A 15539-nucleotide genomic window follows, 5' to 3' on the forward strand; every position below is an offset into this window, starting at 1 on the left:
AAATGCGAATAGCGAGTTGAAACCGTTTGTCATAGAGGAATAAGTGATCACCCATCTTTGTTGTTGTGAGTGATAGGGGGAGGGGCTTGGGTGAAAGAGGAAAATTGAAATCTGTCCAAAATAAGCACAATGCTCTTATTTTGAACCTTAACTTGTCACCTGCCTTCCCGCCATTGGGAAAACGACTCACATAAGGAGTTAGGGCGGAGACATGAGCATTATATACTGATTTCTGGTGTAAATGGGAAGCTATTCAGACCCCTTTTTAAAATGTTGTTACGGTACAGCCTTATTTTAAAATTGATGAAGTCGTTTTTCCCCTCTCAATCTACACACAATACCCCATAATGACGAAGCAAAAACTGTTTTTTAGAAATTGGTGAAAATGTTTAACTTAAAAAAAAAAACGTAAATATCACATTTACATAAGTATTCATCCCCTTTACTCAGTACTTTGTTTAAGCACCTTTGGCAGTGATTACAGCCTTGACTCTTCTCGGGTAGGACACTACATTTCTCCGTTCATCTTTCCCTCGATCCTGACAAGTCTCCCAGTCATTGCCGCTGAAAAACATCCAAACAGCATGCTTCACCGTAGGGATGGTGCCAGGATTCCTCCAGATGTGGCATTCAGGCTGAAGAGTTCAATCTTGGTTTCATCAGACCAGAGAATCTTGTTTCTCTGTTCTGAGAGTCCTTTAGGTGCCTTTTGGCAAATTCCAAGTAGGCTGTCATGTGCCTTTTACTGAGGAGTTGCGTCCGTCTGGCAACTCTACCAAGAAGGCCTGATTTGGTGGAGTGCTGCAGAGATGATTGTCCTCCCATCTCCACAGAGGAACTCTGACAGAGTGACCATCAGGTTCTTGGTCACCTCCCTGACCAAGGCCCTTCTCCGATTGCTCAGTTTGGCCGGGCAGCCAGCTCAAGGAATGATGAATTCCACTTAGATGGTGGGGACCTTCAATGCTGCAGAAATGTTTCAGTACCCTTCCCCAGATCTGTGCCTCGACACAATCTTGTCTCGGAGCTCTACGGACAATTCCTTCGACCTCGTGGCTTAGTTTTTGACATGCACTGTCAACTGTGGGACCTTATATAGACGTGTGTGCCTTTCCAAATCATGTCCAATCAATTGAATTTACCACATGTGGACTCCAATCACGTTGTAGAAACATCTCAAGGACGATCAATGGAAACAGGACGCACCTGAGCTCAATGTTGAGTCTCATAGCAAAGGGTCTGAATACTTGTGTAAATAAGGTAATTCTGTTTTTTTTTATGTGCAAAAATGTCTAAAATCTGTTTTTTGCTTTGTCATTATGGGCTATTGTGTGTAGATTGATAATTCGTTCAAATATTGAATCCATCTGAGAATAAGGCTGTAACGTAACAAAATGTGGAAAAAGTCAAGGGTCTGAATACTTTCCGAATGCAGTGTATATCACCCAGCCCTATAATGCAGTCAAGATGCTCTCAATGGTGCAGCTGTTTAACTTTGAGGATCTGAGGGCCCATGTCAAATCTTTTCAGCCTCCTGAGGGGGAAGGCTTTGTTTTGCCCTCTTGACATCTGTGTTGGTGTATGGGTACCGTGATCAATCCTTAGTGATGTGGACACCGTGGAACTTTAAGCTCTCGACCTGCTCCACTACAGCTTGTCGACGTGAATGAGGGCGTGCTCGGCCCTACGTTTTCTGTAGTCCATGATTAGCTCCTTTGTCTTGCTGACGTTGAGGGAGAGAATCATTAGCTGAAGCAGAAGAAACAGACTGTGGTCAAGAGCGCCAAGAAGGGGGTTCACACTGGACCTGACCCACCCTGTGGAGTACAGTATCCTGGACTCTGCCAACTTCGTAAGTTACCGGCACCGCTTCACCAGACACCATAGGGCTACTGCTCATGGTCTTCATCATTAAACAGGCTAGGGATATTATGCTCTATCATTGTGTAATGTTTGTCTAACTCTGTGTGTGGATTATGGTAACATTCCCTAGCTGACTAGGGTTCCCTTCCCTAGTCACTGCTCTTTCCAACAGGAAACCTTTCTCAATGAGAGGGTAAAGGTCAATGGCAAGACAGGAAATCTGGCAAATGTAGTCGAGATCAACCTTCTGAAAAACAAGCTCCACGTCACAGAACCAGCTTTCCAAGAGGTAAGCTATCGGTGTCGATAGTCTACTACTACTAATAACTCCATTGAGTGTGCCTTTTTTAACTAGGAGTAGGTTTGAGGAACTCCCTGGCCTCAACCCTTTAGGACAGGTCTGAGGTGTACTCCTCCCCTTCTTTGACATCAAACTCCTCCTCTCCCATTGGTCCACAGGTACCTGAAGAAGAACAACCTCCGTGATTGGTTGAGAGTCGTGTTGTCAAACAAGGAGACTTACGAGCTGAGATACTTCCAGATCAGCCAGGAAAAGGACAATGGCGAGTAGAGCCAAGCTCCGCCCACCTGCCCCAGCATGCAGGACTGGAGACTGGCCAGTCCATCACACTTGCCACTTGTTTGTGAGAGGGAAAGTCTTCTGTGAGAGACATTTGTATTTGTCAGTGGATAGACTGTAAACTTCAGTGTGTCATCATGTCTCTAGTTTTGATGGGAGAATAAATTAGATCAACAAAACAGCCCTGGTGTGTTCTGCTTGAATATTTTGTGGGTGCATGACTGTTTCAATGAAGTATGAAGTTCAGTGAGAAATGATTGTCACAGAACTTCTCAGATGACTATCATAGGTGTAATTCCCAGTATGTCCACCTGATGTCACCATACGCTGTGTTACTGCATCCTGCCCTGCTGTTATATTGTTATAGTCATCTGAGATAGTGCGAATCAGGACCGCTAATGGCAATGCTGGCTAAACTGGAACGTTTACAATGTAAAATAAATAACCTCACTGCTGCTCTACTCTATGAAGATGGAGTATGTGATTATCATACTATAAGCAGAGCACAAACCCTACCATACCATCTTTGCTTTACCCGACCCCAGTGTAGATGCTTTCAGTTCACTATAACTCAAACAAATCTTTCTAACCAGCAAACTGTTTGTAGCAGTACTCTGTATAAGGTATGTTGAACTGAGTCCGATTCAGAACCGCAGGTGGTTTTCCTGTTGTCCCATTGCTGCCAAGATACTTTTGTATATATAGTGTATGTAGACACCCTTTCACATTAGCACACAGCCATGCAGTCACCATAGACAAACATTGGCAGTAGATGGCCCTACTGAAGAGATCAGTGACTTTCAACGTGGCACCGTCATAGGATGCCACCTTTCCGAGAAGTCAGTTTGCCAATTTCAGCCCTGCTAGAGCTGCCCCGGTCAACTGTAAGTGCTGTTATGATGACGTGGAAAAGTATAAGAGTAGCAACGGCTCAGCCGCGAAGTGGTAGGCCACACAAGCTCACAGAACGGGACCGCTGAAGCGCGAAGCGCATAAAAATGGCAACACTCACTACTGAGTTCCAAACTGCCTCTGGAAGCAACGTCAGCACAATAACTGTTTGTCGGAGCTTCATGAAATGGGTTTCCATGGCCGAGCAGCTACACAGAGGCCTAAGATCACCATGCGCAATGCCAAGCGTCGGCTGGAGTGGTGTAAAGCTCGCTTGGACTCTGGAGCAGTGGAAATGCGTTCTCTGGAGTGATGAATCACGCTTCACCATCTGGCAGTCCAACGGACGAATCTGGGTTTGGTTAATGCCAGGAGAACGCTATGTGCCCCCATGCACAGTGTCAACTGTAAATTTTAGAGTAGGAATAATGGTCTGGGACAGTTTTTTTATGGTTCGGGCTAAGCCCCTTGGTTCCAGTGTAGGGAAATCTTAACTCTACAGGACAATGATATTCTAGAAGGTTCTGTGCTTCCAACTTTGTGGCACCTGTTTTGGGAAGTTCCTTTCCTGATTTCAACATGACAATGTCTCTGTCCACAAAGCGAAGTCCATACAGAAATGGTTTGTCGAGATCGCTGTGAAAGAACTTGATTGGCCTGCACAGAGCCCTGAACTCAACCCTATCGAACATCTTTGGGATGAATTGGAACGCCGACTGCGAGCCAGGCCAAATCGCCCAACATCATTGCCCGACCTCACTAATGCTCTTGTGGCTGAATGGAAGCAAGTCCCTGCAGCAACGTTCCAACATCTAGTGGAAAGCTTTCCCCGAAGAGTGGAGGCTGTTATACAGCAAAGGGGCGACCAATTAATGTCCATGGTTTTTGGCCATGTAGTTTATGATCTGGACAAAACGGTGAGAAGCTCCCCTTCTCCGTTCCTCTTCACTATGTGGTAGCAGTTCGCCCCTCTATCCTTTATAGTGTTCGATATGTTAGATTGGCAGTGAATTTTATTAAGCTGTTATGTTATATAATCGTCTACCTTGGCTGATGTGTCAGAATGTCAGTAAATGCTTTATATTCCCAGGAGCAGAGCAATGTTTTCCTGGGACTGATCCCACCCTTTCATCTGTGAGAGTGTGTACATGTGTTAGTGATCTTTGTCATGTTGGAGACTAGTGTGTGGAACCGTTCACAGTAACAGCTTGTTTTCAGGCGACCTGGGTTCGATACCTGGTTAGTTGTGTGTGTGGATGCATGGGTGTATCTGGTCCTGCTTCCCACTCGCTGATCTGCTCTCTCATCTGCTGTGGACAAAACACACTGCCTCAGGAATGCCCATTTCACCCTGCAACTTCCCACTAGCGTGTGTCCATCTGTAATAGTGAAAGGCTACACACCCCTTGTGTAACAGAGTAAGAACCTATATCCTGTTGTATTTGTGGAAGTTTGCCCAAATTAGTTAGTTTCACAAATTCAATTAATGTTATTGAGTTCCTGTTAAAATATATCTATAGTTTAATTTATTTATATTGACATGTTTAATTAATGCGTAATTGACTAACATCCTGTGGTTGGTTGACGATATTGCACCCCATCTTCTCTATTATTTTTGCGCACCATTTTCTGGAATTAATGGTAGATCGGAAGTCCTTCTCCACTCCTTGCCCAGTTAAAAGCAATTTAAAAATATATATAATTCCGTCCAAACTGTCAGGATTTGTATTAACAAATGTACAACGTATTAACATGTAGTTTGTCATAATAGGAAGTGTATTTTGGTTTTAACCGTGTTTTAACCGTGTTTTCTTGTTAACTTGTTAGCTATACTAGCGCTCGTCCTGTTAGATATGTTAGAAATATTAGAGACAGGAGGAGTTATAAATCCCAGTTGCAAATGAATGGAGGAACAACGTCCCACCCAGCAGACTGTCGACCAATCGCCTTCACGTAGTCATTCGGCGTTACGCAATCCATTTTCAAAGTCAGGGTACGAGTTGATTAACTTGCCTATACTACTCGAATGTACGTAATATCACGATTCCAAAGACATACAATATTACAGATAGAAAGTTAATTATGTGACTTTAAAAAAATATATATTAGTAATGTTGTACTTATTGTCGACGAAATTCATTGTAATGTTGGGTTTTTGATCTAGCGCCCCCTTGTCCCAGAACGCACCGCGTGGCCCATTGAACGTTAATACGATTCCAGCGAAGTTCCCCATCTCTTCAAAAGTATTTCGGGCCATGTACACTGTTAGCTAGCATGTTTCCTGCTCACCAGACGTGCTACCTTGACCCAGACCAGCTGTTTCGACTCTCCGTCAACCTGTTTCTCTCTCTCACTGGCTGCAGTCCAAATACGTTATTTTTACCTTATTTTTTGCATCTCTCTCGCTCTCTCCCACTACCGCACCTACTGTTACGACCTCTGAATCACAGATAGAACAATGAGACAGATATTTCACCAGATGTGCCTTATTTAAAAGTGAAGTTGTTTCAGTCCCATATGTCATGTATTTCTGGAATGGCCTTTTAAGTAATATTAATTGGAAAAACGTTTGGTCTCTCTCTGAAGTTTCTTCTAACTAATACGTTTAAATAAGTTTCTTATAAATTAATTCCACAAGTGCTACCATACTAAACATTATCTTGAAAAGTTTAAACAAAAATAGACATGGATGTTTCTTGTACCTTCTGTAATGAACAACCGGAGACTGCTTTTATTTTGTATTTTGGTATTGCTCTTTTACCTGGAAGCTATGGCAAGATACAGTATCTGTAGATTGTTTTAGATCATATACATGCACATTTTGCTCCCTACTTGAAAAATGTGATATTCTTTTTTTTTTTTACAAAGTATAGTTAAGTGTATGCAAAGCCTTTCTTCTTAATCAATCTCATTGTTATTTTAGCTACATTCCATATTATAAATGTAAATGAAATAAACCTCAGTTTATTTTTTTTGAGAATGAAATGGAACAATATATAAACAATTTCTTCTCATAACAAAAAAGGAATCAAAACTTTGAATGTTTTACATTTTTACAAGGTCTTTATATAATGTATTGTCTTTATTCCCCTGTTTGTATACTGTTTGTATAATCTGTTGTGTACTCTGTTTTTGTATATGATATATTTTGAATTTATTTCCCCAAAATTATAATAATAATAATTCAACGGATTTGTAAATGAGAAGCATCCAGTTGGTGTTTCCATTCACTACTAGTGATGGGCATTCCGGCTCTTTTCAGTTAGCCGGCTCGTTCGGCTCAGCTCACCAAAAAGAGACTGCGCTTTTGGCTCCCAAATGGCTCTTTAAAAAATATATGTTTTGTATTTTTTCAAGTCAAACCATTTGCAAGAGTTTGACTATGATTGGTGTTAAAACAATTCCAATTAAATTATTAAGTGAAATAATACTCTACCTTAACCACAATGTATTTATGAAAAATAATGTTTGCTATGAAAAAGAATGCTATTAAACATTTGCATTTAAAGTATAACTTTTTAATGTAAAGAATAACTGTCTCGTACAGTTGTTGAACAAGTGATTTTGAAAGGGTTTTCCTGCTTGGAATTGTGTACATTGGATTTAGGCTCTCCCTCACGCATCTTTGGTTTATTGGTTGACACTGCGTGTCTGATTAACAGGAACAACAGGTGAGGCTGTTAGTCTGAGCAGACAGTCAGAATGAATGTGTGTGCGCTTGAGCATTTAGGCCTATATTATTATTTTTATTTTTTTGTTCTATTAATTAATAGCAGCATCAGTCACAACCAGGTTCAAAGTGTGAGCCCCACATGGCACCAATAGAGCTCTTGGATTCATTTCCAGGAGTCTGGCTTGGACACCTTTGTTTTCACCTCTCATGTTGGCCCCATTATCATAAGACTGTCCTCTGCAGTCTTCAAAAGGAACTTTTAGCTCCTCTAATCAGGGATGCCAAATGTTGGCCCGTGGACTCCTCTGCCTCCAAAAGCGACATAAAATGTTCCTTGTATATGGGGCTCCTCCTTCAGTGGCACAATTGTAATCACAACTGACAACTGTTTAGTGTGGCTGACATCTGAGGTTAATCTAGAATGATAGAGAATAATTTTGCCAACTTGATGCCACTCACCATTATTGAAATTACCTGCTCAACAAATCAACAAGTTCATCCCTTACTGAGCTGAGGACCTAGTCAAGACAATCACAGAATACCTTTATGATGTCACCGCAATGAAAGTTAACCAAATCAATAATATGCTAGTTAGGTTGAAATCGTTTTACTGCAGGCTACACACATTATCATGATGAAACTGTGTGAAATTATATCCAATGTTATGTAAACTAGTTGGACAGGAAACGGAATATTGTCACCCTATGTGTAATAGCATAGCAAGCAACATAGGCTAACAAACATAAGTGTTAGGCTAGTATATTTCATTAAATGCATAATTTTATACTCATAAAGAGATAACATAGCTGCATACCTTTATCTTTTGAGTGTTTCTCCTCTTCTTCTTTCCTTTTTTTCCTAAACGTAGGATCCTGATGGCTTAGACCCTTTCTTATCCATTTGTGTTGATTTAGCACTCGAAGATCAATACATTACCCATCCCCCAACACTGTCAACCAAGAGTCAAGACTAAACCAATTCACCTTGGTGCAGACTGGTTTTATATTATTCGTAACAAAAAAAAATGCAACAATATGTCTGTGAAACTATATATTCACAGTTTTATGAATGAATTGTGGTTTATTTGGTATCATTTCGAGGTGTGACTGATTTTACTCATTGCATTAGTACTGCACAAAGTTTGAGGTGCGCTATTTGATAGATTCCCCCGCTCTCCCTACCTGAGGCTTCCAGTGGGGAGACCTGAGGTCAACTTCAGGTCAGATACAGTGCAGATTCATTCTTGAAATTCATTATTTTACACAGTATCTTATTACAGCACTGGCAAACCATGGTTGACCAACTCCCTGACCAAAATAGCTGACCTTTATCCCATCATAAAAAGGTTCATGTCCATTCTAGTATTGCAAAAACATAAGAAGATTATTTAGAAAAAAAGAAGTTCATAAGATATTTTATAATTGCAATTCCTCAACAATATCATAAGTATTAAGGATTTTTCTTATGAACTTCTCAAATATATTCATACACATCTTCTTGTCACGCCCTGACCTTAGAGATCCTTATTTATTCTCTATGTTTGGTTAGGTCAGGGTGTGACTCGGGTGGGAGAATCTATGTTTTCTATTTCTTTGCTGTTTTTGCCTAGTGTGGTTCCCAATCAGAGGCAGCTGTCTATCGTTGTCTGATTGGGGATCATATATAAATTGTCATTTTCCCTTTGGGTTTTGTCGGGAGTTATTTTCTGTTTAGCTGTTTTGATGCCTGACAGAACTGTGCGCTTTTGTTTTTTCTACTTTGTTATTTTGTTGTGGTCAGTTTATTAAAAATCATGAACGCCCACCACGCTGCACCTTGGTCTCCTTCTTCAACCCACAAGAGCCATTACACTTCTTGTGTGTTGCTAGGCAACCATTCTAGCTATCAATGGCAATCATGTTAGAATATTTCTTACTGGGATTACTGTTTTAAAACATGTTCTTGGGTTTAAAATAATCAATATTGAAACTTTCAGATTAAGTTTGTCAATGAATTAAACATTTTCAATTGCTTTTTGGTTCTAGTTCCCGACCATGCAGTAATATCTAACAAGTAATCTAAAAATTTCACAACAACAAAGGAATAAATATGAATATGTACATATAAATATATGGATGAGCGATGGCTGAACGCCATAGGCAAGATGCAGTAGATGGTATAGAGTACAGTATATACCTATGAGATTAGTAATTTAGGGTATGTACACATTATATAAAGTGACATTGTTTAAAGTGACTAGTGAAACATTTATTACATCCAATATTTTATTATTAAAGTGGCTAGAGATTTGAGTCAGTATGTTGGCAGCAGCCACTCAATGTTAGTGATGGCTCTTTAACAGTCTGATGGCCTTGAGATAGAAGCTGTTTTTCAGTCTCTCGGTCCCAGCTTTGATGCACCTGTACTGACCTCGCCTTCTGGATGATAGCGGGGTGAACAGGCAGTGGCTCGGGTGGTTGATGTCCTTGATGATCTTTTTGGCCTTCCTGTGACATCGGGTGATGTAGGTGTCCTGGAGGGCAGGTCATTTGCCCCCGGTGATGCGTTGTGCAGACCTCACTACCCTCTGGAGAGTCTTATGGTTGTGGGCGGAGCAGTTGCTGTATCAGGCAGTAATACAGCCTGACAGAATGCTCTCGATTGTGCATCTGTAAAGGTTTGTGAGTGTTTTTGGTAACAAGCCAAATTTCTTCAGCCTCCTGAGGTTGAAGACGCGATGGTGCGCCTTCTTCACCACGCTGTCTGTGTGGGTGGACCATTTCAGTTTGTCGCGATGTGTACGCCGAGGAACTTAAAACTTTCCACCTTCTCCACTACTGTCCCGTCAATGTGGATAGGGGGCTGCTCCCTCTGCTGTTTCCTGACGTCCACGATCATCTCCTTTGTTTTGTTGACGTTGAGTATGAGGTTATTTTCCTGACACCACACTCCGAGGGCCCTCATCTCCTCATTGTAGGGCGTCTCGTCATTGTTGGCAATCAAGCCTACCACTGTAGTGTCGTCTGCAAACTTGATGATTGAGTTGGAGGCGTGCATGGCCACACAGTCGTGGGTGAACAGGGAGTACAGGAGAGGGCTGAGAACGCACCCTTGTGAGGCCCCAGTGTTGAGGATCAGTGGGGTGTAGATGTTGTTACCTACCCTAACCACCTGGGGGTGTCCCATCAGAAAGTCCTGGACCTAGTTGCACAGGGTGGGGTCGAGAACCAGGGTCTCGAGCTAAATGAAGAGTTTGGAGGGTACTATGGTGTTAAATGCTGAGCTGTAGTCGATGAACAGCATTCTCACATAGGTATTCCTCTTGTCCAGATGGGTTAGGGCAGAGTGCAGTGTGATTGCGATTGCGTCATCTGTGGACCTATTGGGGCAGTAAGCAAATTGGAGTGGGTCTAGGGTGTCAGGTAGGGTGGAGGTGATATAATCCTTGACTAGTCTCTCAAAGCACTTCATGATGACGGAAGTGAGTTTCGTTTAGCACAGTTACCTTAGCTTTCTTGGGAACAGGAACAATGGTGGCCCTCTTGAAGCATGTGGGAACAGCAGACTGGGATAGTGATTGATTGAATATGTCCGTAAACAAAACAGCCAGCTGGTCTGCGCATGCTCTGAGGACACGGCTAGGGATGTCGTCTGGGCCGGCAGCCTTGCGAGGGTTAACACGTTTAAATGTTTTAGTCATGTTGGCTGCAGGGAAGGAGAGCCCGCAGGTTTTGGTAGCGGGCCGTGTCGGTGGCACTGTATTGTCCTCAAAGCTAGCAAAGAAGTTGTTTAGTTTGTCTGGGAGCAAGACATCGGGGTCCCGACCGGGCTGGCTTTTTTTTTGTAGTCCGTGATTGACTGTAGACCCTGCCACATACCTCTCGTGTCTGAGCCGTTGAATTGCGAATTTCTTAGGTCTACAGTTAAGGAAAAAATGGCAGTTAAGAAGAGATTTCTTCTTTAAAAGGTTTTGTGAATCTGGGTCCTGGGCAGCTCCAGCAAGATACACATGCCCAGGCTGTCTGTCTCCTTGGTGATGAATAATATATATGTTTCTGATCATATGGACCGGCTTCTGAATAACTTCTATTTTCTCCTTGGCTGCTCTCTACAGAGGACAGGGAACCAGTGGCAATTTTAGCATGGGGCAAACAAAAAAACACAACACTAAACAATACATTAATTGATCTATAAAGGTGACAAACTGTACCCACCAATTGTTAGGGCCTTCATAAAGCTGTCCCAACAGCAGTCCCAACACTTTACCACTGCTACACCTGGCTATCAGTGGAGCCTTGTCTGACAGTGAAACTGTTCATTCAGCCTCATTTACTGCTTTTAGAAAAACATAGCTGATATGGCTGACTTGCTTAAACAAATGTGGTTTCCACTAACAAATGAAATGTACAAACTATGGCATAAAGGGACGACAAGCAGATAAGAGTCAATCCGTAATTTCTATTAAGACATTAATGAGCGAGCTAGGACGGACATAGTCACTATAACTATTTGTTCAGCACTTTTTAAATGTACGGTGACATAATTCAGAACATGGGACGTTCTTACAGTGTTCTACCTGTACACCAAGTCAGAACCGTAGGATAAATAAATCGAACATATAAGCAGACAATGAAAGCGCTTACAAAATTCAATGATTACATTTCTCTAAAACAGGTAATAGGCTACATGAGCACCACCAAGTCAGAACAGTAGTGGAAATTAAGAGGGGAAAATAGACCAAATTATTAGGGTGAGGCACATGGGCTACTAACATCTTAATACACAACATACACTTTTTGTTACTTTCAAAGCTACAGTATAATATCTCCCTGGCATATTACATCATTTATGCAGCAGCATACAATACATTTTTGGACTCACCTTGTTGTGCTGTGCTCACTTGAACAGGAAGGTGCTGCGGTGGACCTTCCTGGGCTAATTTTGTCATCAGAGTGGCATTCTCTGGATTTATGGTGCTTTCAAAACAACTGGGAACTCAGGGGAAAAAAACAAGGTCGAATCATAATGACGTCATTGATCTTTAGGTCGTAGCTCTAGAAATAGGCCGGATTTACAATTCCGAGTTGGATGACAGTTCAAAACGTATTTTCCCAGTCGAAACTTCCCAGTTGTCTTGAACTCACTGAAGTCAAGTTTTCGCAGTTCCTAGTTAAGTTTTTTGAGCACGGCACAAATCATGCTTCATTGACAGCATGGCAAATGTTTAATGTTTATAATTTTAAACTTGGAAAAGAGACCCTTAATCCCAGATTTGGGACCACATACCACTCCACTGAATAGCAGGCTAGTGATTAGCCACTGTCATGGATTCCTTCCAAACCACTCATTGTTGAATTTGTGATATCCAACTTGTTGTGTAATGTTTATGTCCAATGGCTGATGAGCACCAATACATTTTATTTATAATTTCTCTTCATAATTTCTCTTCATATGCCAAGGATTAAAAAGGATTTGCCAGTAGATTGTCAACTTGATTCATGATGATGACTGCTAGACAAGATTTTGAAAGTATGATGTTGACTGTCCTTGAGCAGTCCAATCAAAGCTACTGTAGATATAACGTGATTTGACGTAATTGTACCTGTGGCCAATGACCTTGAGCCTTATTGGATGGGTACTTTTAATGTAACCCTATGGCAGCACCCAAGAGGCTTGAATTTCTTAGCTCTACCCTTAGATTTGGAGGTGACATAGTGTTCCGATGAGTGACAGAACACTGAGCCAATCACGGCGCAACTAAAGGACACTACTAACCCCTACGCTCCTTAAGTTCCGCTTGCTGCCCCACCACCACAGAAACACACTAAGCTAGGCTGAAACATCTGCATTTTGGAGCTGCTTTACTCAAGAAAGCAAAAAAGAGACTGTGTTTGTATGCGGCTTTATTAACTCAATGATTATTATTTATTTATTTTACATTGTTTGCAAACTGATATGTGACACGTATTAGTGCCCAAAACAGGCAAGAAATTCCTTATATTAAGAAAACCAGACAGCACCATTTAATTATTTTTATTTGTATTTTTGTTACGGCTGGTCAGGGTCACACTCCAACATCATTTACGGCTAGCCAGGGGCACACTCCAACATCATTTACGGCTAGCCAGGGGCACACTCCAACACTCAGACATCATTTACAAACAAAGCTTGTGTGTTTAGGGAGTTCGCCAGATCAGAGGCAGTAAGGATGACCAGGGATGTTACTTTTTTCCATCAAAGTAATTGTCTGCATAATTTCCAACCCCCGTATACATTGCATTCAGAAAGTATTCAGACCCCCTGACTTGTTCCACATTTTGTTATGTTACAGCCTTATTCTAAAATTGATTCGCTTCGGGATCGTACCCTTTTTTAAAATTTGACATATACCCAAATGTTGCTCAGGACCTGAAGCACGGATATGCATATTCTTGACACCATTTGAAAATAATCACTTTGAAGTTTGTGGAAATGTGAAATAAATGTAGGAGAATATAAAAACAAATCTGGTAAAAGAAAATACATACAAAAAACATGCAGGTTTTTTTCTTTCTTTGAAATGCAAGAGAAAGGCCGTACTTTCAGGTAGGAGTCTAGGTGTAATTTAGATTTTGGCCAACAGATGGCAGCAGTGTGTGTGCAAGGTTTCGGACCGGTTCAGTGAAGAATTCCACTACTGCATAATATTTTGTATCAGGTCTGCCAGGAGTTTGCCCAAATGTGCCGAATTGGTCAATTGATACATTTTTAAGTCCATAACTATAGAGAACATACAAAAATGCTATGGTAATTAAAAATGTAAGTTTACACTCTCCCAGGAATGTGATACATGATGGATCCTTAGCTTATACACTAACTTTCACACATCTAGATGGCCGGGCAGGGTGGGTGTGGAGCCAGAGACAGCAGGGGGGTCAAACTGTAGACCCCAGTTCCTACATTTGAACATAAAAATTGATTTTATCACACAAAACTATGCTACATTTTATCTCTGGGACCCTCAGGATAACAAATAAGAGCAAGATTACTGAATGTAAGTACATTATTTACCTTCAGAGGTGAATGTATCAAACCAGTTACCGTGATAAAAGTTTTTTGTTGTTGTGCACTCTCCTCAAACAATAACATGGTATTTTTTCACTTTAATAGCTACTGTTAATTGAACACTGCAGTTAGATTCACAAGAATTTAAGCTGTTGTATACAACATCATTCTAGTCACATTAGCCCTCGGTTTAGGGACACCCACCCCGATTTTCCCTCATCAATCTACACAGAAAACAAAACAGCTTTTTAAACATTTTTGCATCCCAGAGTCGCCTCTTCACTGTTGACATTGAGACTGGTGTTTTGCGGGTACTATATAATGAAGCTGCCAGTTGAGGACTTGTGATGCGTCTGTTTCTCAAACTAAACACTCTAATGTACTTGTCCTCTTGCTCAGTTGTGCACCGGGGCCTCCCACTTCTCTTTCTATTCTGGTTAGAGAGAGTTTGCGCTGTTCTGTGAACAGAGTAGTACACAGCGTTGTAAGAGATCTTCAGTTTCTTGGCAATTTCCCGCGTGGAATAGCCTTCATTTCTCAGAACCAGAATAGACTGTCGAGTTTCAGAAGAAAGGTCTTTGTTTCTGGCCATTTTGAGCCTGTAATCGAACCCACAAAAGCTGATGCTCCAGATACTCACAGATCATTGCACATGTACACAGCCCATCTGTAAATAGCCCATCCAACTACCTCATCCCCATATTGTTATTTATTTATTTATTTATTTTTTGCTCCTTTGCACCCCAGTATCTCTTCTTGCACATTCATCCTCTGCACATCTATCACTCCAGTGTTTAATTGCTAAATTGTAATTACTTATTTATTTATTTCCTTACCTACATAATCTTACCTCATTTGCACACACTGTATATAGATTTTTTCTATTGTGTTATTGACTGTACAGTTGTTTATTCCATGTGTAACTCTGTGTAGTTGTTTGTGTCGCACTGCTTTGCTTTATATTGGCCAGGTCGCAGTTGTAAATGAGAACTGGTTCTCAACTGGCCTACCTGGTTAAATAAAGGTGAAATAAAAAATAAAAAATACTCAACTAGTCTAAAGAAGGCCAGTTTTATTATTTATTATTATATAACAATGTACACTGTATTTCTGATCAATTTGATGTTATTTTGTTGGACAAAAATGTTGCTTTTCTTTCAAAAAGACCCAAAACTTTTTCTAAGTGACCCAAAACTTTTGAACGGTATTGTATATAAAAAAAACTCAACTCGCCTCCCGGGTGGCGCAGTGGTTAAGGTCGCTGTACTGCAGCGCCAGCTGTGCCACCAGAGACTCTGGGTTCGCCCCCAAGCTCTGTCGTAACCGGCCGTGACCGGGAGGTCAGTGGGGCGATGCACAATTGGCCTAGCGTCGTCCGGGTTAGGAAGGATTTGGCCCATAGGGAAATCCTTGTCTCATCGCGCACCAGCGACTCCTGTGGCGGGCAGGGTGCAGTGCGCGCTAACCAAGGTTGCCAGGTGCACAGTGTTTCACACATTGGTGCGGCTG

General features: G+C 41.5%; 1 long non-coding RNA gene across 1 annotated transcript; it reads left to right on the forward strand.

Moving 5' to 3' along the window:
- Positions 1-794: 794 nt before the first annotated feature.
- LOC115104572 (uncharacterized) lies at positions 795-2624 on the forward strand. Its single transcript, XR_003859772.2, has 3 exons — positions 795-1852; positions 2002-2152; positions 2323-2624. It is a non-coding gene; the product is annotated as an uncharacterized LOC115104572 (long non-coding RNA).
- The last annotated feature ends 12915 nt before the right edge of the window (positions 2625-15539 follow it).

Source organism: Oncorhynchus nerka, linkage group LG22 (assembly GCF_034236695.1).
Source record: "Oncorhynchus nerka isolate Pitt River linkage group LG22, Oner_Uvic_2.0, whole genome shotgun sequence".
Classification (NCBI taxonomy): domain Eukaryota; kingdom Metazoa; phylum Chordata; class Actinopteri; order Salmoniformes; family Salmonidae; genus Oncorhynchus; species Oncorhynchus nerka.